This window comes from Octopus bimaculoides, chromosome 12 (genome assembly GCF_046866305.1).
Source record: "Octopus bimaculoides isolate indiv1 chromosome 12, ASM4686630v1, whole genome shotgun sequence".
NCBI lineage: Eukaryota > Metazoa > Mollusca > Cephalopoda > Octopoda > Octopodidae > Octopus > Octopus bimaculoides.
The window spans coordinates 61,723,206-61,746,669 of NC_142939.1; positions in this window are offsets into that span (position 1 = coordinate 61,723,206).

Here is a 23,464-nt window from a genome sequence, read left to right on the forward strand (position 1 = left end):
TCAAAATGTACATGACGACAGTGATAGAGGTATAATCGATTGTTGAGATGCTGTCCAGTGCTGGATGGAAAATTGTTGACTTCACTCTCCTTTGAACTCAGTGTAACAGCTGCTACGCTTTCGTGTTCATGCCAGGTACCAGTCATTTTGCTATCCAAATCCATTTACCTTAGCACTCGTATGTTCCAGCACATAATCCCTCAAAACTTCTGGTTTCTTCCATTTCATACTCCCTCTCCTATCTATTCTAAGCTGCTACTCTTATCCTTTAAAATAGGCAAGCGAAGAGACTAGTTTACCTTCTAGTAAATTTCTCGCCCTCGGATACCCAGCTCAGGACGTCCAAATGTTTTATTTCCAATATTCTAGTAGACGTCAAATCTGGAAACAACGTGTGCCAACACCTTGGCAACACTCTGCCAGTAGACTTAAGATACTGTAGACTCTCAGCTCTGTGGTACACCAGCATGGGTGGAACAGATCTTACTTTGCAACGTGGTTGCGGGAACGTATGCTAGACTCCTTTGACAATCTCTTAGTCTGTGAGGTTTCAACTATAATGTTCTTGAACATTCTAGACTCAAAGAATCCAATTTGACGTCCGTGAACTTATCAGCCTTAGGCAAAATTAGTAGTAACGTGACTAATTTTGATCGTATGATGTTTACATACATACGTGTAGTAAAAAGCTTGCTTCCAAACCACATGGTACTGGGTTCAGTCCCACTGCGTGGCACCTTGAGCAAGTGTCCTCTGCTATAGCTTCGGGCCGTTCAAAGACTTGTTAGGGAATTTGGCAGATGAAAACTGGAAGACGCTTGTCATACATATTTGTGTGTGTGTGTGTGCGTGCGTGCGTGCGTGCGTGTGCGTGCGTGTGTGTGTGTGTGTGTCTTTACATATATGTTTGTCCCTCCATCACTGCTTGATTATCGTTGCTGGTGCGTTTACGTCCCCGTAACTTAACGGTTCGGCATGATAGAGCAGTTAAACAAGTACCAGGCTTAACAAAAATAAGTACTGGAGTCAATTCATTCGACTAGAAATTCTTCAAGGTGGTGCCCCAGCATGGCCGCAGTCTAATGACTGAAACAAGTAAAAGATAAAAGATATTTGTTTGTGTGTGAGTGTATATGTGTGCGTGTGTGTGTGTTTGTATACTTATATATGTACGTACATAGATACATACGCACATATGTACGTACAAATAAACGACATACATAAACGTTTGTGTGTACGGTGTATTATGTACATATATGTGAGCATAGGTGGTGATTGTATACAAATATGTATGGGTGTGTGCGCGTGATACTCACTCCAGGGACTAAAACCAATAAAAGACTACATCTTAGTTTTAATTATTTAATGTTAGAAGTAACGATGTTTTTCCCTAAACAATTATAATGCTTTATTACTATTATGTTAATTTGCAACACGCAATTCATCCTTCTCATTAAGATGAAAATTACAGGAAATTATTATGCAAAGACAAGCTTAACTCCACAGAAGTGCCCAGAGTTATAAAACGTTTTCCCATTACAACAGTTTAAAAACGATACGGCGACAGAACATTGTTTGGGAAAACCGATTCTATAACCAATCTTGTCCTATATTTTTACAATTTTATTCAAATTTTATCGAGTCAATGAGTGAGCCTTTACCTGATTGCTCAACCTGCTAGAAATAGCAACCAAATTTTCTTCAAATTACACGTGTTATCATCTTAAAGAAATGGAAGGATATATAGGGTAGTACGATCTTAAACACGTTCTGTCTGAATAAAAGATGATGTAGTCACCAATGGAATTCATTTGTCCATATATCTACTGATTCACAGTTGACTGGCAGCTTAACAACAACAGCGGCAACAGCGACAGTCATTTGAGTCACTAATTCTATTCAGAGAAGTGTGAACGTTATGAACATAACGTCCGCCTGCCAGAACTTTCGTCTTGTGTCCAATCACAAAATAGTCCAATATTTAGAAACTTCGAGAATGTGTAATAATTCCTTTTATGAGCGGTGAATCTCAAAGCAAATAACTTATAAATATTGGGTTAAAAGCCCTTTGGCTGGAGAGTGTTGAAAGATGCCCGCACTACTCGAACCCATATCTCCTGTAAACATGGCATACATTCTACCTTTCGACCAAAGAAATCCGAATTTCTCAGTCTATTTTGTCGTTTACAGGTGCTTACAGATGTGAGTTCGAGTCCCACGACAGTCTTCAATGTTTTATATCCAAAACGCTTTTAACCCAATATTTACACTGTGTTATTTATAACTTTATTTGCATTGAGATTCATCGTTCCTTAAAAGACTTATTTGAAAAGATACGTGAAAAATTAATTATAATGTACAATACAGGCGTGTGATAAGAAGTTTGCTTCCGGGGTTCAGTCCCACTGCATGGCACCTTGGGCAAGTGGCTTCTACTATAGCTTCGGGCCGATCAAAACATTATGAACGGATTTGATAAATAGAAACCGGAAAATCCCGCTGTATATATATATATATATATATATATATATATATATATATATATATATATACATGCGTCTGTGTCTGTGTTCGCGTGCGCGCGCGTGTGGGTGTGTGCATGTGTATTTGTCCACATCACCACCACCACCACCACCATCACTTGACAACCAGTGTCGGTGTGTTTACATCACCGTAACTTAGCAGTTCGGCAAATGTAACTGATAGAACCAGTACTAGGCTTTTAAAAAAATAAGTCCTGGGGTCGATTTGTTCGACTAAAATCTTTCTAGGCGGTGCTCCAGCATGACCGCAGTCAAATGACTGAAACAAGTAAAAGATAAAAATTAAAAGATTAGACTAGATTCCTATTTCGTGAGGTGAAGGATCTTCAGCTTGCCTTTGTATGGTTCTGTCTGTCTGTCTGTGCTGATGGGAAGAACTCAATTATTAAAAGTGTGGAGATAGCATAGAACATTTCTCTCTCTCAACTTCTCTCCCTCTCTACAAAATATAAATAAAATGTTATATGTCCCGATTTTTTTTCATGTAATATGTAATAGAATTTCCATTTTAGTCGGTCCACATCAGCTGCGATGTTAAGATTGTATATCTAATTTCTTTTCAATCAATTAAATAGAATTCGAGGTATTCCGTATGCTTGTCACGATCGGTTTATAATATTTCTTTAAAAAATGATATGAATATATTACTACATTATTAATCTTCAATTCTAAATACTTATTAGTTTATAAAATTACATTTTGAAAAGCAACTATTCTCCATTTTTTATAAAAAAAAAATAAATAAAGTATTGCAATTTTTAATGATATCAGAGCTAAAGCAATCATATTCAAAAGTATTTTTTAAAGATTTTTAAGTTGCTTTCTAAGTAAGACAGCCACTTATAAATCACACAGCTATTACAATATATTTTTTACGTGTGTAACAAATTCTATCGATTTCAAGTAAAACATAATATAGCTAACACAATAATGAATTACTCTTCTATAGCAATAAATAATTAAATTTGCTGCATCGACGATCTTCTTTATTCTATGATTTGTTTTATTTCGGTAAGGAAGAACGTCTGCCATTACTTAAATTAAAAAATATAGCTTTGCTATACTGAATCATCCGACGAAACACATTGCTTCTTAAAAGCGTCTTTAAATAAATATTTATAATTATAATTATCGAATTTTGTCAATATTTGCTAATTTAGACAAGCAGTGTAATCATGAGAAGAAGATAACAGATCTTGAATAGCAATCATGGCTGTATGATTAGCTCTATTACGCTTCATCTGCAGTATGAGTCTGCTACGCCGTTCCCGGGTTCACCAATCTCGCAAGAGTGGGTCACATATATGTATGCATGATCACAAACATATAGCTTTTTATTTTTAATTTGCAGAAGTTACAAAGTGACTCAGGAGCTGAGAGTTTCTTGCATGGTACTTATCAACCTGATTTAAAATCTGGGAGTCTGCTTTTTATATAGGTTGAATTATATTTATCTTTGAGTTGTTCAGATAAAAATCAGACGTAGTGGGTCAAGTGAAAGTGCATATTTCTACAGCTAATTTCCCCATTAAGCAGTTGCAAACGCGCGCACACGTTGGTGGGAGGGACTTGGTCGAATAAGTCACCATCAGTGTTCAACAGGTACTTATTTTATCGACCTCGAAAGGACGAAAAGCAGAGGTGACCTCGACTGAATTTGAACTCAGAACGTGGACGAGATGCCGCTAAGCATTTTGCCCCAGCGTGCTATTGATTCTGCCAAGCTCACCTAATATATATATATAAATATATATATATCACCATTTTCACACTTCGTTCATTCCGCTCTTAGTTCTTTCGTTCCCCCTCTCTCACATTTCCTGACCTTCTCTTCATGCTCACTTTCCCTCTTTCACTTCACCGTGTCTCTTTCATTTTTCTCTCGCCCCTCCTTAATTCTTCTATCCCTCTGCTTCTACCTCTCTCTCTTCTCTCCCCCACGTGACCGGTGTACGGCCAGGCCTGACCTTTCTCTTTTGGTTGGACTACTGTCCGTGCAACTTCTATATTCCTTCCCGTGTTTGTTAAATCTTATGTCCCAGCCGTAAGGCTTTACTTCCACTCACGCCAGCTTAATTTAATTCGGCCTCAGTCGAAAGACACCTGTTGTTATGTCCTGTTATTTGCATTTGTGAAACATTTCTCTGTTTTTTTTTATTTCATCTTTGTTTTCGTATACATTCGCTGCTTTCTTCCAAGGAATGTAATGCACCTAGATTATTTTTTCCTTGGGGCTGACCAGATTGGAGCAATCTCGAGTATAACCAGTCGAAATTGCAAAGATAATCTGGAACTCGACTGAGGATAGAAAACTCCGAATGATCCGTCGTTGTTTCCCTTGTATCGTCTGTCTGGATATTTTGTTGTACCCTTTTTTGTTTCACCTGTCTGGATGTTTTGCGTTCTTGTCCCATTTTTGTATTATATATATATATATATATATATATATATATATATATATATATTCTACTCTAGGCACAAGGCTCAGAATTTTGGGGGAGGACCCCAGTCGATTAGATCGACCCAGTACGCAACTGGCACTTAATTTATCGACCCCAAAAGTATGAAAGGCAAAGTCGACCTCAGCGCAATTGTAACTCAGAACGTGAACGCAGACGAAATACCAGTAAGCATTTCGCCCGGCATGCCAGCTCGCCATATATATATATATATATATATATATATATATATATATATATATATATATATATATATATATATATATATATATATATATATGTATATATATTATGTATGTGTGTGTGTGTGTGTGTGTGTGTGTGTGTGTGTGTGTGTGTAAGTGCTCAATACTTTCAACTTGGAATTAAAATTGTGTTGTATCTGTAATTGTCACAGACGAGAGACTGTTGTTGGTCGGCATTCGGTGCAAGGCAAGGTGCACCGATCTCAATGCTTGAGCCTGTAGAGCTGATGGTCACCGGGTGCTATCACTCGTCATCGTATACAAGGCGGTAAGGGAATCCTTGTGACATAAGCTAATAGTTATCAAACTGATAAATACCAACCTCACTACCATCACTGCCACTTCAAAAATATATATATTAGAGGGCGAAACGAAATATATATTAGAGGCCAAAACAAGTGCAATTGCTCGAAGAATTTCTTATGAGGTGAGTATAACATTGATATTAATATGCTACTTGTTGAATATAGGAAGTGTAAATTTCATGAGTTTAGTAAAACTATCAGTATATTTGCTGAATGTTTTAATAATGGCCCCCATATGCTTTAAAATTGGAAAGGACACATTTTATTATGTCTTCCTATAAAATATAATGATTTTCAACAAATCATTCCTTTCATTTAATGTAAATTCACCATGCTGGAGACATTGTAATTATTTGTGAAATCTGTGTCAGTCGTCGTCTGGTGTCTAAATCGATATAATCGCAGTTGTTCTGTTGTGTGTGTGTGTGTGTGTGTGTGTGTGTGTGTGTGTGTGTGTGTGTGTGTGTGTGTGTGTGTGTGTGTGTGTGTGTGCGTGCGTGTGCGTGTACGTGTGTTTGTGTGTGTCTTTGTGGGGAGATGTTTCTTCGTTGTCTTCACTAATAAAACTTAGAAAAAGGAATTAAACAGAAGTGATGACGACGATGAGTGATGAAAAAAAAGAGGTTACAAATAAATCAGCATCTAAAACATATTCATATTTCTGCAACCTATAATTTTAAGTGCTCATCGACAAAGGAAACAATTTTTGTTTACTTTTTAAAAAAAATTCCTAATAAATTTTCATTAAAAATTTGACGTTTATTAATAAGGGCACAACTGCGTCGCACGTTCATATTTTACAGACAAGTAGGTTGTTAAACTTAACGGAAACAACAGCAAGTGCGCTTAAATAAAGGAAGTCTTTATAAAAGCAATTCTCAGACAGAACCTTAACGTAAATGTAAAATGTTTTCATCAGAAAAATCAATTTTCTTCAATGAGAAGTTGAATCTCAGACATAACACTCTGCTAACTGGATTATTAACATCTGGTCTCAGGTGTTTCAATGACTACCTGGGGAGAAACTGGTTGTTAGTTTTCAATTTATTATCGTAAAACAAATTTACATGGAATGTATGGGAAAAAATGTGTCAACATATATCACATGCATACACACACACACACATACATACACGTGTGTGTATGTAAGTGCGTGTGTGTATGTAAGTGCGTGTGTGTATGTAAGTGCGTGTGTGTATGCGGGTGTAATTTACTGTTCCGTTAAGGAATGATCAACTAAAAAGTACTCCATCCTGTGAGTGGTAAATATGATTTAATGTACATTGTAAATTAGTAATTATTGGTATATAATTATATAGATTTTCATGAGCGGAGAAGTCAATTATATCGATCCTAGTACTTGAATGATTATTGTTTTATCTTCTCTGAAAGGATGGAAGGTAAAGTCAACGACACAAAGACGGACGAAACACTCCTAAATATTTGGTCCGACGTGCTAATAGTTCTACCATCTCGCCGCCTTTATTGTCTTGACTGTTTAGGTTTGAGAAGAGTTACGTCGATCCTTTTTAAAATAATGTTATAATATTATACTGGCATTTGTACTAACCCTTATAGAGTTTTCCTTGTGTAGATTATTGCATATCTCTCACGCCTTCGCTCTAGGGAGTAAACTTGCAGTTTTCTCAGCCAATCCATGTAGCTCATCGCTGCATTGTTTCAATCTTTTTAGTGTAGTGGCGTTGGATTGCTTCAAGCTCCACTGTTTGTTTGGCACTATGTAATGACCATAACTGAGAGCAGTTGTCCAGGCGGCTGCGAACAAAGGTTCTCCACTGGTTCAACATAGTTTCTTGGTCGCTTGTCTTAAAAGACAACAAAAAGTAGCAACAACAGATTACGATACTTGAAGGGAATGAAAACGAAGACGTAACACCGACCTCCGTTACGTAAGTAGCGTGATTGGAGAGAGGTAGTGTGATAAAGGTACAAAATGCATTAGGAGAAGATAGAGGGGTGCTAGATGAGAAGATAATGAATAGAGGGACAGTCGGTAGATGGAGATCTAAATGGAACATAATGAGTATGAGACCTAAGTGTAGATACTATACATCCCAACTGCCACCAACACCACCATCTTAACCGTTCATCCCAGTTTTGTGTCATCTCGTAAAATTTAGCTTTTTGCAGCCATTCTTCACTATTTCGTATCATATCTTATGTCTACACTTCTACATCTTCCATCCATATCAGCTGTCACTCCCGATGTCACCATATCAGCGTGCTCTTCTCTTTTACACGCTACATATGATTTCTTTAATAGCTAAAAGTTTTTTTCGTCTCAACTGATTTGTATGCCGTCGTTCGTGCACTAACATTGCACATCCAATAGAGCATGCTGACTTCATTTCTTTCTAATGTTCGCACGACTTCTGCATTTAAGGCCCATGTATTGCTATCTATAATAGAAGACATTTTCACTAGGTGCCACGCAGTGGGAGTGAACCCGGAACCATGTAGTTGGAAACCATGTGTTGCTACCATATAGCCTAACACTTTGTACAGAAGCGTCATAGCCTTCCTTTGATTCTGAGAAAGAAGCATTTTGTCAATGGGAGAGGTAACAACTTCCTACACTTATTCGATCTCGTTCATACTCTAGAGGGACGGTAAATGATCTATACTATATCTTTATGCCAATAAGGAATTGTAAACCTGGCATAAAACCAGAAATGTTTTAGTAGAATCCATTACTTAATTAATACTTATTTGCTTTGTTTTTTTTCTTTTATTCCCAGGAGGATAAAAAATATATATTGGACCATGGAATTTAAATGTTTGTAACTAATTACATCAAAGCATTTAAATGATGCGCTACTATTTCTTCCAATCTCCCATCCTGAATATTGTCATGATACTAACGATTGTACTAAATAAATTGTTACTGTTGTTGTGGTTATTGCTTAGCAGTTAATCACTTCTGATTATGTACAGTTTCCATCGCCGTCTATGCTGTGTTTTATTTCAAACATTGTGCGTCTAGTTTTACATTATCTAACGTGCATCTTCCTTTATAAGATAGTGGCGAGTAATTTGAGAGTTTTGCTTACTATTTACAGAATGTCAAACAAGCATATAGAAGTTATTCTCCATGCTTCTCTCTCTCTCTCTCTCTCTCTCTCCCTCTCTCTCTCTCTCTCTCCCCTCTCTCTCTCTCTCTCTCATTGACCCATACTGAATATTTTCTGGGCTATTGGTTTCTGGAAATGTATAACATTAATATTCTTTATACATCTCTGATTATCGCAATACAAGATGTAACATTTCCCTTCAAAGAAACTATTTTGGTTCCTGCTTAAAAAAAGTTAATTCACTTAATTTATTCAACAAAAAATATTTGAGAAATGCATGAACATCACACCATGCCATTGTCAATCGTTAAAATTATTTTTTTCTTCTTGCTCTCAGGAGAATAAAATGAAGAAAATGTTTTGTAAAATTCCATTTCTTTTTCCTTTGTCTTTTATTGTTTTTTCCCAAGAATTTACTGACATTTTTCTTTTTCTGGTGTTTCTGTAAAGAAAGAGGCAACAACAAATATAATAAAAAGCAACGTGAACATCATTGACAACAACAACTACAAGAACCATCATTATCATCATCATCAACAACAATAAGTAACAAAATATAAAACAAAACCAGCCAAAATATTTGATAAAACATTTAGAAAAAAATATTTTTAAAAAAGCTTCTCTTCTCAGAAATGTCATCTAAGCATACGTTTTGTCAGAAGAATCAATAGGAACCGAAAAAGCGATACATATATATATACATATATATATACATATATATATATATATATATATACATGTGCATATATATACATGTACATATATGTATATGTTTGTACATACATATATATATGCATATATATACACATACATATGCACATAAATATAATTATATATACACATCTATATACACGTATATATACACACATATATATGTATGTATAGGCGCATATATATATACAAATATACACACACATATATATATATATATACATATAAATACATGTACATATAAATATACATAAATGCATATATATATATATATATATATATATATATATATATATATATATATATATATATATGTATATGTATATGTATATGTATATATATATATATATATATATATATATATATATATATATATGCATTTATGTATATTTATATGTAGATGTATATATATATACATATGTACATGTATATATATATATGTATATGTATATATATATATATATATATATATATATATATATATATATATATATATATATATATATATATATACATAATATACATATGTATATGTATATATATATGTGTGTGTCTGTGTGTGTGTGTGTGTGTATAATTATGTATACACACGTGTGTCTGTATTTATTTATAACTATATATATTAAATATTATACACATACAAACACACACACACAAACACACACACACAGATACATACATACGCACACACACACACACATATACATATATAGAGGGAGAAAGAGCGACAGAGAGAGACAGAGAGAGAGAGAGGAGAGAATAAAAAACCAAGACAGAATTATTTTCGATAACAGAATACTGTCCATGATATAAATCTTGATAAATATATATATCAAATTACCGTACATCCTTCTTCAGACATTTTCGCATTTCAATTTTTCATTATATCAATCTTATATTATTTCAAATGCTTCAATACTGGAATTTTCTGTTATACGTTAAGAGTAATATAATCAGGCCGTCCTTACTCTTCGTTTAACTTTTCTTACTATTTTGTTGTTTTATTTTTTTATTATTTTTTTTTTTACTAGGCTGGGTTCAATCATTGCCTGCCGAACTGCTATGTTGTATGGTAACGCCTTGAAGATGTTTTTATTCACCATATTGATCTCAGTCTACTATACCTTTTATTGATCGACATTTGTCGAATCGTTAAGTTACGCTATTTTGACCCCATACTCGTTGCACACCTTCAATCAAAATCACAAACAAGGACGTGAATATGATTCCTTGTATGCTTGTACCTATGGATCTAAATATGTATGACTGTGGATGAGTGTATAGACACACACACACATACACGTGCGCACACGCACACATATATAATACACACACACGCTCGCACGCACACACACGCACACACACATACATATATATATATATATATATATATATATATATATACTGAAGGTGGTGCTCCAGCATGGTCACAGTCAAATGACTGAAACCAGTAAAAGAAGTTTGACTCGTCTGAAAAAGCAACTGTACACTGATGAAACTCCAAAGTAGTAGGTCACTGGACTCGACTCAGTCAACTACTGCACTTCATCTTTGTATTGAGTACTTCTTTTCCGAATCATTACTTAACAACAAATATATATATATATATAAAAATATGGATGTGTGTATGCGTGTGACTGTTTTAATATCAAATCATGTTTAATTGAATTAAACATTAAATCAAATGATTACTGAATACTTTTTAGCAACATACGTATTAATTTTTACAAGCGACTTCGAAGTATTCAGGACTATATAATCGGATTGTGTTTTGTTTTATTATTATTTTAAAGTAAGGCGTGATTTGGAAACGATTTTGCTAGGATTTCGAACGGCTGCGAAAAGACTCCCTTTACTATAAGGTATTCGTGATTTCTAAAGTTGGCTCAAAATAAGACATTTTGATTACAGAGCAAACTTCATTAAGTGGATCTCAGTAATATATTGATTTACTATTCAGATTTTACTAAAAGGATTACACACATTATTAAAAATATTTCACATATCAATGATGCGTATTGATTTCTCTTATATCAGTGATGTATACTGAGCCATCGATATTCTATACTGATTTGTGTAGACGCAGCATGGCAGAATGGTCATGAATTTCTCTTCGAAATCAACGAGATCGATTAGGCAGGCGGAAACGTGGGGAAATCCATCGAGTGTATTTTAGCTGAGATTCAAAAGGTTCCGCCTTGTCACACTATGTGTTTGTATTATTACTCCGCCAGAAAATTGAATTAACAGCACACGTATCTGAGGAACGCTCAGCTACTTACACCACTTTACCGCTAGGCAGTTTATTAGATCAGTTGAATACACATATTCGAAACTAACGGAGATATAATTTACTGATTTGACGTATACCAACAGTATATATATACCCTTAAATTAAATTAATGTTCAGTTCTATATTTAAGAGATGAAGAATTATGTACATTATTTACATTTTGACGGATATTGTCGTCATCAGCTAGCATTCCTGGACGTATTAATAACACGCACCAAATATGGATTCAGAACATCCGTATACTGCAAGCCGACCTTCACTAGACGATGCCTCAACTTCAACTCCCACCATCCATACAGTGTAAAGAGAGGGATTGCTTAGTGCCTAAAACATCGAGCAATGAATATAAGTAGCGATCGTGACACCTACCATGAAGAAGTGATCAAGCTCAGTAACATTCTATTAAGCAACAACTACTCCATTCCAATTATGAACAAAAGAACAATTATGAACAATTACGAACAGTCTGTTTACCCTATGTAAAAGGCCTCTCTGAAAAGATACAAAAGATATGCGGCCCATATGACATCAGGACAATATTCAAAAGTAATACAACACTTCGCAAATATCTCCTTCGAGTAAAGCCACCAATAGAAGAGGATATGACCAAGAACTGCGTGTAGGATAGGAGAATATTAGATCGACAAGCCCAAAAATTCGCTCCATAATTTCCCACGAGCGTATAGCGTAGTGATTAAGAGCGCGGGCTACTAAACCCAAGATTCTTAGTTCCATTCTAGGCAATGACCTGAATAATAATGATAAAAGCGTTTCTCTTTCTTTTTTCCTTTTGAAAATCGTCGGCATTATATAACCTGTGACTTATTAATTTAATATTATTTTACAAATTTTATAATTTTCATTAAAGTTGGAAATAATTACGATCTGGAGGAAATTAATGAAATGTGTTTTGAATTTTTTCTTCATAAAATTTTAATAGTTAAGGAATTAAGATAAAGTGTATACATGCAGAATATTGCCTTGTGAAGATGAACATAGTAACCAATAACCTCAGTTTCAGCTGCTTTATACTATATCAGTAGCATATTCAGTCTTTCTGTATATCACCGGTATATATTGTTTTATCTTATATCAATGCTATATATTGTTTTATCATACATCAGTGGTATATACTGTTAATCATATCTCAGCGATATATACGCTTTTATCGTATAGCAACAGTTTATATTATTTTATCGTATAGCAATGGTATAATTTGCTTTATAGTATGTATATGGCACATGCTGTTTTTTCATAAGTATATGGAATATACTATTTTATCACATACCAGAGGTATATACTGTTTCAATGTATGTCAAGAGTGTTTATTATTTCAATATATGATATATATATAAATATATATATGTGTGTGTGTGTGTGTGTGTGTGTGTGTGTGTGTGTGTGTTTGTATGTGTGTGTGTGTGTGTGTGTGTGTGTGTGTGTATGTATTGTTCTATCTTGAGCTCTGGGACGCATCAGTCCTGTTGTGAGGTTTTCATGGCGTATAATTGAGCGAGATCACGTCCATGACGCCGGTCTGTCAAAGGCTTCCTCCTTTACAGGCGAATGATCTGGGGCAACGTGAAATGAAGTGTTTTGTACAAGAACCTCTCGGTCCGGAGATCGAAACCACGATCCGACGATTGTGAGTGCAAAACACTTTCCACTGAGTTACGTACCTTCACTTTAATATAGGAAGCCAGTGAAGGTGCATGGCTCAGTGGTTAGAGCGTCGGGTTCATAATCATGAAGTAGTGAGTTCGGTTCCCGGACGGGCTGTGTGTTGTATTCTTGAGCAAGACACTTTATTTCACGTTGCTCCAGTTCACTCAGCTTTAGAAATGGGTTGCGACGTCATTGATGCTTAGTTGCATCGGCCTTTGCCCTTCCCTTGGAAATCAACGGTGGCGTGGAGAGAGGAAACTGGTATTCATGGGCGACTGCCGGTCTTCCATAAACAACCTTGCCAGGACTTGTGCAATTCCATAATCATTCATGACCGAAGGGGGTCTTTACTTTTTATTAATATATCATATATCAATGGTGGGTATTGATTTTATCGTGTGTAAAGGGTATAATCTAGTTTATCCTCTGTCAATGGTGGATATCGATTTTCATTGGAATCAATCACTTTGACAGAAACCCTCTTCAGAACGCTCTTATCTTTACTCTTATCATCACGTTAAATATCTTTTTTCCGTCCATAAATTACAAAGGGTAAACAGTACAAATGATTAGCAAAATTAATATTTATTGAATAATTAGAGGAAATTATCAAACTGAATGTATATAATCAAAGAAATTTTATGAAGCTACAAATATTTTAGCATTAGCGTGAAAATAACTGTAAACGTTCTATAATATGTGTGTGTGTATGTGTGAGTGTATGTGTGTATGTATATATATATACATATATATATATATATATATATATATATATATATATATATATATATATATATATATATATATATATATATATTTCCACTCGTGCGCTATCTTATAACTTTACTTTGGTATATATATATATATATATATAAACATGGCTGTCTGGAAGGAAGTTTGCTTCGGAATCATATGGTCTCGGGTTCAGTCCCGCTGCGTGGCACTTTGGGCCAATGTCTTCAACTATAATCTCGGGCTTACTAAAGTCTTGTGAGTGGATTTGCCAGAAAGAAACTGAAAGAAGCTCGTCGTATATACATATGTGATTATGTGATATGTGTCTGTGTTTGTTCCCCACCTACGACACCGCTTGACAATCGGTGTTAGTACGTTTACGTCCCCGCAAACTAGAGTTTCGGTAAAAAAGACATATAGAAAAAGTACCAAGTTTAAAAAATTTTTAAGTACTGTAGGTGATTCGTTCAAGTAAAATTCTTCAAGACGGTACCCCAGGTTGGCCGCAATCAATATGACCAAAAGTCATAATAGACAAAGGATGTGTGTGTGTGCGTGCGCGTGTGTGTACGCATATATGTATATATGTATGCGTATATATATGTATGTGTGTGTATATATATATATATATATATATATATATATATATATATATATATATATATATATATATATATATATATATATATATGTATATATATATATATATATATAATAGAAATATGTTACAAAAAGAAAATACGATCTACACGTGGAAATGTAAGGGGAAAGTAAAAAGAAGACAAAAGCGAAAATGCACATTAGAAATCAAAAAAAGTAAAGGCTTTTCATGAACAGCAGCGAGAGATATATACTAGATGAATTGAGGTAGGAATAAAAGTAACAAAAGTAATAAAAGTCATCATTGTGAATTGTTAAAGAGATTCAAAGGCATACCGGTTTCGTAAAATTACTGTTGCCTGCTTTGAATGTGCACCGATTACCGAACGATGTCGGGTGTACTAGTCTCTGAATAAAAAGATTATGTGTAGGGAGGTAATTCTGGATTTGGTGCAATTAGGGTAGATATAAATCTGTAATGTGAATGGTGTATGGGACGTATGGGAGTTAGTGGTATTAATTGAAAAGTTAGTAGTGTTCTGTACTATGTTATGTCATATTGAGTCGTGCAAGATATTTATTGATGAAAGTTGCCTCTTTATTCATTCTTTGCTGTACTGAGGTGTTCTGTGAACATTGATAGAAAGGGAAAATAAATTAGGAAATTAGGATTAAGATTCCTAGCACACCTTTCTGTGTTTTCACTGAGCTGTATCTGTCTGTATTGTGGGTGGCGGATTTGTTCTTTGTAGAGAGTGGTTGTTCGACGGAGTGATATTCCTGTTTGGCCAATATATTGATTACCACACCCTAAGCATGTAATGGTATAGATTAGGTTCCCCGAGGCACAGGTGAAATATTTCACCTTGTTTAAAGTGGAACTCTGAACCCTCCAAAAGTTGGGGGTATGCGCCACACTTAGGTCGACAAAATTTTTTCACTTTGGTTCCGTTGTTAATGGATATAGTCTTGCGCTGGTTAATATTTTTTTCAATGATTTCGGTTGCAATTTGCTTTTGATAATTTTCTGCGAGCCTAAAATTTTGTTCATTGTTTTATCTCCTGTGAGGATGGGTAGATATTGGATGATAATGTTGAAGGCTTCATTGTTTCTAGGGTTATGTGTGGAGATGTATGGGAGTATTTTAAAGTCTGGTGTAGTATTTCAGTATATATATATATATATATATGTATGTATGTATTTATACTTATGCATATGTACACATATATATATACATATACACACATATATGTATATATGTATTGATATACTTATGTATTTATGCATACATGTGTGTGTGAAGGCGCATGGCTGAGTGGTTAGAGCGTCGAGCTTACGATCATGAGGTTGTGAGTTCGATTCCCGGACTGTGCTGCGTGTTGTGTTCTTGGGAAAAACCGGCTCCAGTTCACTCAGCTTTAGAAATGAGCTGCGACGTCACTGGCAGCCATGCTGTATCGGCCTTTGCCTTTCTCTTGGATAATATCGGTGGTGTGAATAGGGGATGTTGGTATGCATGGGCGACTGCTGATCTTCCATAACCCTAGGTTGTGCGTTCGCCGCTGAGGCGAATTTCGCCCCGACTTGTACCCCGGAAGGAAACCTCTTAGGTGCACCCATACTCATTTGTGGCCGACGGAGTCGAGATTTTATATATATATATACACATATATATGTATAGATATGCTTGTATATTTATGCATATATATATATATATATATATGTGTATTATATATATATATATATATGTATGTATGTATGTATAATTTTTATTTTTGCTTTTTAATTGTTTCAATCAATTGACTGCGCCCATGCTGGGGTACCACCTTGAAGAAATTTACAACTAATTTATTGAAGGTGAAACAACTGTATTTCTGGACGATAGGAATCAAATGTGATAACGACATTATTCGTCATTCGTTTGTGTGCGGTCACAGTGTTGCTGTCGGAATGCAGCCAGTCGGAACAAATGCTATAATGCACCTTGTCCAATACTCTAACATTTCCATCAATAGGCATTCTGTATATTCTACAGACTCTTCCACTTCACCACTTTAAACCTTACCCAAAGCAAATACATTTTATTGAATCATATGGCGATGGTTCACTTACTGATACGTTGCCATCTTAGCTCGCTTTTTCTTCCCTCCCTCCTTCTCTCTCTCTCTCTCTCTCACACACACACACACACACACCACACACACACCATCTGCCTTTCCTATTACAATGACTTCTCTTCTTCTGAACTAGTTAGCTGCATACATAATTCCACCGACTCATTCCTTTTCCCCTCCTGCCCCTGCAACCCTCGTGATTCGAAATACTTCACCCAATCCTCCTGGAATCTAAGCCCTGACAACGTTGTTTCTGCAACTATTGACTTGTACATGCTAAAGTTGCCAATTAACAGCCTTAATCTTAGCAGTCTAAAAAGTTCATATACGGGTTTTTGTAGTTTTCTGGTTAACTTGCAAAGAAGTTGAAATTGCTGGGTTTCAGAAATTTATCCGCTGCTGAAAGCTTTGTGAGAGAAATTTAGTGAACAGGATCTCTGTCGTATGGATGTCTGTTGTCATTTGGTGATATATTTAATTCGCCATATTGTATAACATCACTGCCACCGTTTGGTGATTGGAAACCAAGTTAATGGTCAGCGGATAATCTCCCTTTCCTTCACCTGTCGTGGAGGCTCTTAAGAGAGCCATGAAGGCTGCCTACTCTTCTCGGAATAAAACATTCCAAAAATAAAAACATAACAGATAAGAAGTTACTTCATTTTTAGTCGCTACGAAAAATGCATCGTCTAACAGTTTTATATTTTCATTGCTATTGAATCTGTAGTGTGTTTGGATTCAAGAGAAATGTTTTTGTTACTTTGATGTTTCTGGATAAGAATCAGCATTAGAATTCAATGGAAATATATTTAAGGTATTTACGATTAAAAGAAATAGGTTTCTGTAATGTGTTTGTATGAACATTTGTATGCTTCTTTTAATCATAGATAAGATAGTTAAGATAACTACAGCTAACCTATAATAGTTATTTCGTGGCGAATAGTAGGAGCTGTACTTTTGTATTACCTTCTTTTTCAGTGTAAATATAAATAATCATGATATGAAAGCTGATAGTAAATGCTTGGTTATATCTATTTTCGAATCGGAATATTATTTTGTAAATCAGAGTAAATACTTGCACTATCACTATGCTGCAAACTTTAAGGTGGCGAGCTGGTAGGATCGTTAGCAGATGGTGTGTCTAGGATCGTATTTATGTTCTGAGTTCAAATTCCCCCGAGGGCGAATTTTGCCTTTCGTCCTTTTGAAAACTGGGTCGGTCTAATCAACTTAGTCCCTCCCCGAAAATGCTGTCCTTGTAAGAAAATTTGAAATAAGGCGCCGAACTGGCAGTATCGTTAGCACGCCGGGTCTTGCACCTAAATTCGAAACCAATATACGGCAAACTGTGAGCTCGTAGGCTATAAAAACAGGGAGTGACTGTTGTGAATACACGAAGAGACAATCGCATTAACTCTTACATCCAAAAACCTAGCTACCGAGAAACAGCGTTCGAATCACTATAATTCTTCAATTCATTTTCAGCTTTATTTCCTCGAAAAGTCCATGCAACTTCATGTTAGGTTCCTTCAATGGAAAATTCAATAATTTTAGCTGTCTTAATCTAAAATAAATACCTCTCGGTTTACAATTTCTTTCATTACAATTTATTTGTCCAAGAATCATGCAACAGAGTCTAAATGTCTTTACGAACGTTTACCAAAGAAACAACAATCACTGATATTATCGATTTTTAAATTTTTTATTCTTTCTTTCTTTATTTATTTATTTATTTATTTATTTATTTATTTATTTATTTCTTCCTTCATATCTTTCTTTCCTTCTGTCTTTCTTTCTTCTTTCTTTCTGTCTGTCTTTCTTTTTTCCTTTCTTTCTGTCTCTCTTTCTTTCTGTCCTTAGAATAAGCTAGTTCAAGTTTTATTCTCTAGCGATGGTCAGACAAATATTTTTATTGATTTATCGATGAATTCCGACATGCGTATAAAAGAAGTCTTGTTATCTCATGAATGAAATGCAACTAGTCGATGATGATGCATCTTTATTTTCCATTTTGGTACTTTGGCATCGGTTCAAATGCGGAAATTCTATAGGGAGGGAAAAGGAATATTGTTGTTTTTTCATTTAGCTAAGTAAATGTTACAATCCAAAGGTTTAGGTAATACATCAAAATTTAAATTTTCAAACTTGAAATATTTTCTTTGTTTCCCGTAATTCCGTAATACGCTTCTGTTTATCAGCCATATAAACGGAGCCGTCTTTAATTTTTGCCTAAACCCTCCCACCTTCACCCCCAAAAATGCGGTTTGTTGATATAATGGATGACGACAACAAAATCTCTTTAAACACTGGCAGGAACTGAGAAAAGTTTTCGGAAGATAAATATTTTATTTCCAGTTGCGCATAAAGAGTATCTCTGATTCTAGTAGAAAGTTTCTCTATTTTTTTCCACTTGACATATACATATTCAGAAACCGTTGATAAGTACAATGTTATGTCAGCATTGACTCAAAGCTATATCCGATTATATTTAATGTCAATTTATTGATGGGAGGCTCTTTGAAAGTATTGCAGTAACTCATACAATCAATTTCAAACAACGAAAATAACGGCTATTTGATTGTGTTCCCTCCAAGTTAAATTAATGTCAAGAGAACGTATACATAGAACAGAGGAAAATAAAACAGATACCTAGAGATAAGAGGTTTAGTCTGCTCAAAGAAAAGTAAAAACTTCTGCAATATGGTCCGATAATTCCGTTTGATCAAAATACTTTGTGATAACTTATTAATAGACAAAAACTGTTGGAAAAGTATTTTGAGTATGACAACGACAAAATCTGCCTTATCTTTCATTGCACAAGAATCGATACTAACGGTGGTTTGAAAATTACGTTTTATCAATTTATTACAACTTGTTTCACTCCACAAATTAAAAAAAAAAAGAATAGCTATCTTTATTTGGAAATGTTAATTATTGGTTTGCTTCAGTAAAGACACAAATTCAAGTTGCAGGAGAGGATTGGAATTACCCAATTGTATTGCTGGCACTAATTGTAGCTATGCTTCAGAGCTGAAAACCAAAGTCAGTCTCATGCATTCCTATTACTGTTCAGAATACGTCGTTTTGTATCTTGTTTACTAGTTTCTTTTTGTGAACATAATGTTCACATAATTTATGTTGAGTGTACGTTTAAGTTTATTATTAGAACAAAAACAAATCTGGGAACAATCATTTTAATGGCATGGTGGAATATATTTGCAGGTAACAGGGACGACAAAGAAGCACTTAAGCCTCCTCTTGCCTATAGACTCTGGACGCATTCTTTTACATGTTCAGTATACGTGTTCAAATAGAAAATTCGATTTCCAAACATTGTAAGATAATTTACTGATATCAAGAGCAGAAACATCATTTTCTCGAAATTCCCATAGCAATGGATCACTGAGAAGTGACATAGGAGAAGAGGTACCTTGCAAATCTGAACGAGGGTCACTGAACAGAGAGAAGGACTGAAAATGTTGCAGATTGTGATTGACGAAAACTGTTTTACTCGAAATAATCAACGTTTGAGTGCATTTACTGCTGATGGCAGCCGATGTAGAACAGAAAGTTCACCAACCAGTGTTGTTATATTCGGGAGGAAGAGACGTATGTAAAATATGGATGCGTAATGCACAGCCGTGAATAACTGTAGCTCCATCTATATCACACTATACTGTCTGCAAAACTGAAACTGCAGATTAAATAATATAGTTCTATATATCTTTGAAGAGGTAATGTTACCATAGATCAACGCAATCAGAATTAAAGTTTGGACTATACAACAACAAATCTGAAAGCAACCATCTCAGGTAACAGAGATGCCCAAGAAACATTTCAGCCTCCTCTTGCCAATATACTCTGGATGCATTGTCGCTGGTAATGTTTGAATAGCCGAGCTTTCGACTGCATATATGGAATTCAGTAAATTGTGCTACCAAAAGGTATCAAAGGTTCTCCCTGATCCAGAAGCTCATAAGACCGATATCGCGGATTTTGTGGCGTAAATGCATTTACTCCTGGGTGGGACACCAGTCCATCGCTGTATTATTCATATTTGCCGCCTGATTGAACTGAAAGCAAGTGAAAGGAAATGTTTTGCTCAAGAACAAAATGAATCATCCGGTCCATGAATGAAAACCGAGATCTTACAATCAAGAGTGCATCGCCCTAACAACTAAACCACATGCCTCTACGAACTGCGTGTATTATTCACATTTACACACACAGACACACTCACATTCATGCACATTTATCTATGTATATAGATATATGCACAAATATATATAAACACACACACACACACACACACACACACACACACACACACACACACATACATATATATATATCTATATATATATATACATATATATATACGAACACACTACGTATACATATTTGCTATATATATATATATATATATATATATACATATATACATATATATATATGCGTGTATTTATATGAGCTTATATATATATATATATATACATATATATATAAGTGAATGCATACACATACACATATATATGTATGTGCGTATGTGTGTATGTGTGTGTGTGCATATGTATTTATATATACATATATACAATATTGTATGTATAAAAATTACTGATGATTTAACTGTTTTACTTAAACGTCATATTGCAGCACAAAATATATCCACATATTTTACCCAAGGTTATGTAATAATGTAAAAGATTATGTAAAACATTTTGCAATTATGTAATATATATGTATGTCATGTATATGTCTGTGTATGTTTATGTGCGCATGTATATATGTATGTGTATGTATATATGCATTTATATACATATATATATATATATGTGTATATATATATATATATATATATATATATATATATATATATATATATATATATATATATATGAATATATATACGTACATATATATATGTTTTATGTATGTATGTAAACACATACAGAAACCTAAAAATGCATCTTTGTATAAAAGTGTGGCTATATAAATGCGTGTATATATAAGTGTGCGTGTATATGTTCGTTTATATGTGTTAATCTTGTGTGTGTGTGTGTGTGTGTGTGTGTGTGTGTGTGTGTGTGTGTGTGTGTGTGTGTGTGTGTGTGCGTGTGTGTGAGTATGTGCGTGCTTGTGTAGATATACACAAAACCACTAATTTTACTTATTAGATGTTTAATAATCTTGTAACATTGTTCGTTATATATTCACTGCAATCATGCTGTTTTCTCGATTACCGCTACTTTAGATCAAATAAAATATTTAATGGCGTTCGACCATGAAAATTTCATAATAACAAGGAATACATCATATCTGACATCTTCTAGTAAATAAATAAGTAAATAAATAGAGAAATAGATGAATAAAATATACGAAAGCAATAAGAAATATGCACTAATCAATATAGTATCCATTTTAGAAGATTTGTTGCTCGGAATATATTCGTCTCGTGGTTAAAACTACAAGCAAAAATTATGTTAGGGCGTTTTCATGTTTGAAAACAGAATGAAAATTAATATAGAATATGGAGTATGATGGATATTACAAAATTCTATTTATGGAAAATGCTTTTAGCCTGAATTTTTAACCACTATTTAATGAAAACAAAATTTTAATAAACAAACGAACTAAAGCTTGTTATAGTTGTAAAAGGAAAAGAATAGAAGACAACGTATAAAATGCCAAGAAATCTTCCATATTTAGTGGTTTCGTTTGGTAATGCTTAAGACATCAATAGCAACAACGGAAATTGTAGTTAAAATAATTCCATGATTCAACTCAAGTTAATTATACTAATACGTGACGCATATCCTTGTAATTCCCTTTCTCCGGTTTACGGCTGCATAAACATTTCACAGCTCACATTTCACTAACAGCTCACATTTCATTGAATAAAATCAGTGAAAGAAGGCAAGCTGTTGAGAGAGCTTAGAAGTAATTTCATAAATTTCGAAAAATTTCTTTTAAATTTTGTTTTATTATTATCTAAAAGACGTGCTGATTTTCACATTTAACATTTCAAATAAATCACATTCTGCTTGTAAATTAACAATTGACGATTCCAAATACCCGCTCTGTTTTTATGATTTAGTATTCTTTCACTCAGTAATTCCGAAGTGTTTCGTCCTTTATAATCCAAAGTGTTTATTTCCTTTTAAGCGAGGTTTACTCTCTCGCTTAAAAACAAAACACAACGTGCTTTCTTTTTCTTACATCAGCATGAAATTAGAATGAGTGCATATAAACTGAAAATATTTCTCACACGTATTCATGTCCGACCGAATTATCTCCCTTAAGGCCACTATCCAATTTGCATTCGTATCTTGCGAGGACTGTTAAAAAAATTGAAGTGTATCATTAAGAATTAAATCAAAACAAGAAGAAAGTTGCTATACATATTGAGATTGACTATGTATAGTATGCAGTAATTGTCAGAACATAACATCCATAGATAACATTTAATTCTCACTGGCATAGTTATCTTAACAGCAAACTATCGTAGAAGTGGAACGCAACACTGGAAACCAGTAGAAATACTTTATATTCAGAGTGCTTTTTGTGTATCTTTCGTTTCTAGATCAGGGTTAGAACATAACGGTACGTCAAAACCAATATATTACTTCTGAAGTCTTCTACAATATTATCAGAAGTGGCTTACATACATGTAATTGTAACAAGCAGATTCAAGACAATGAATG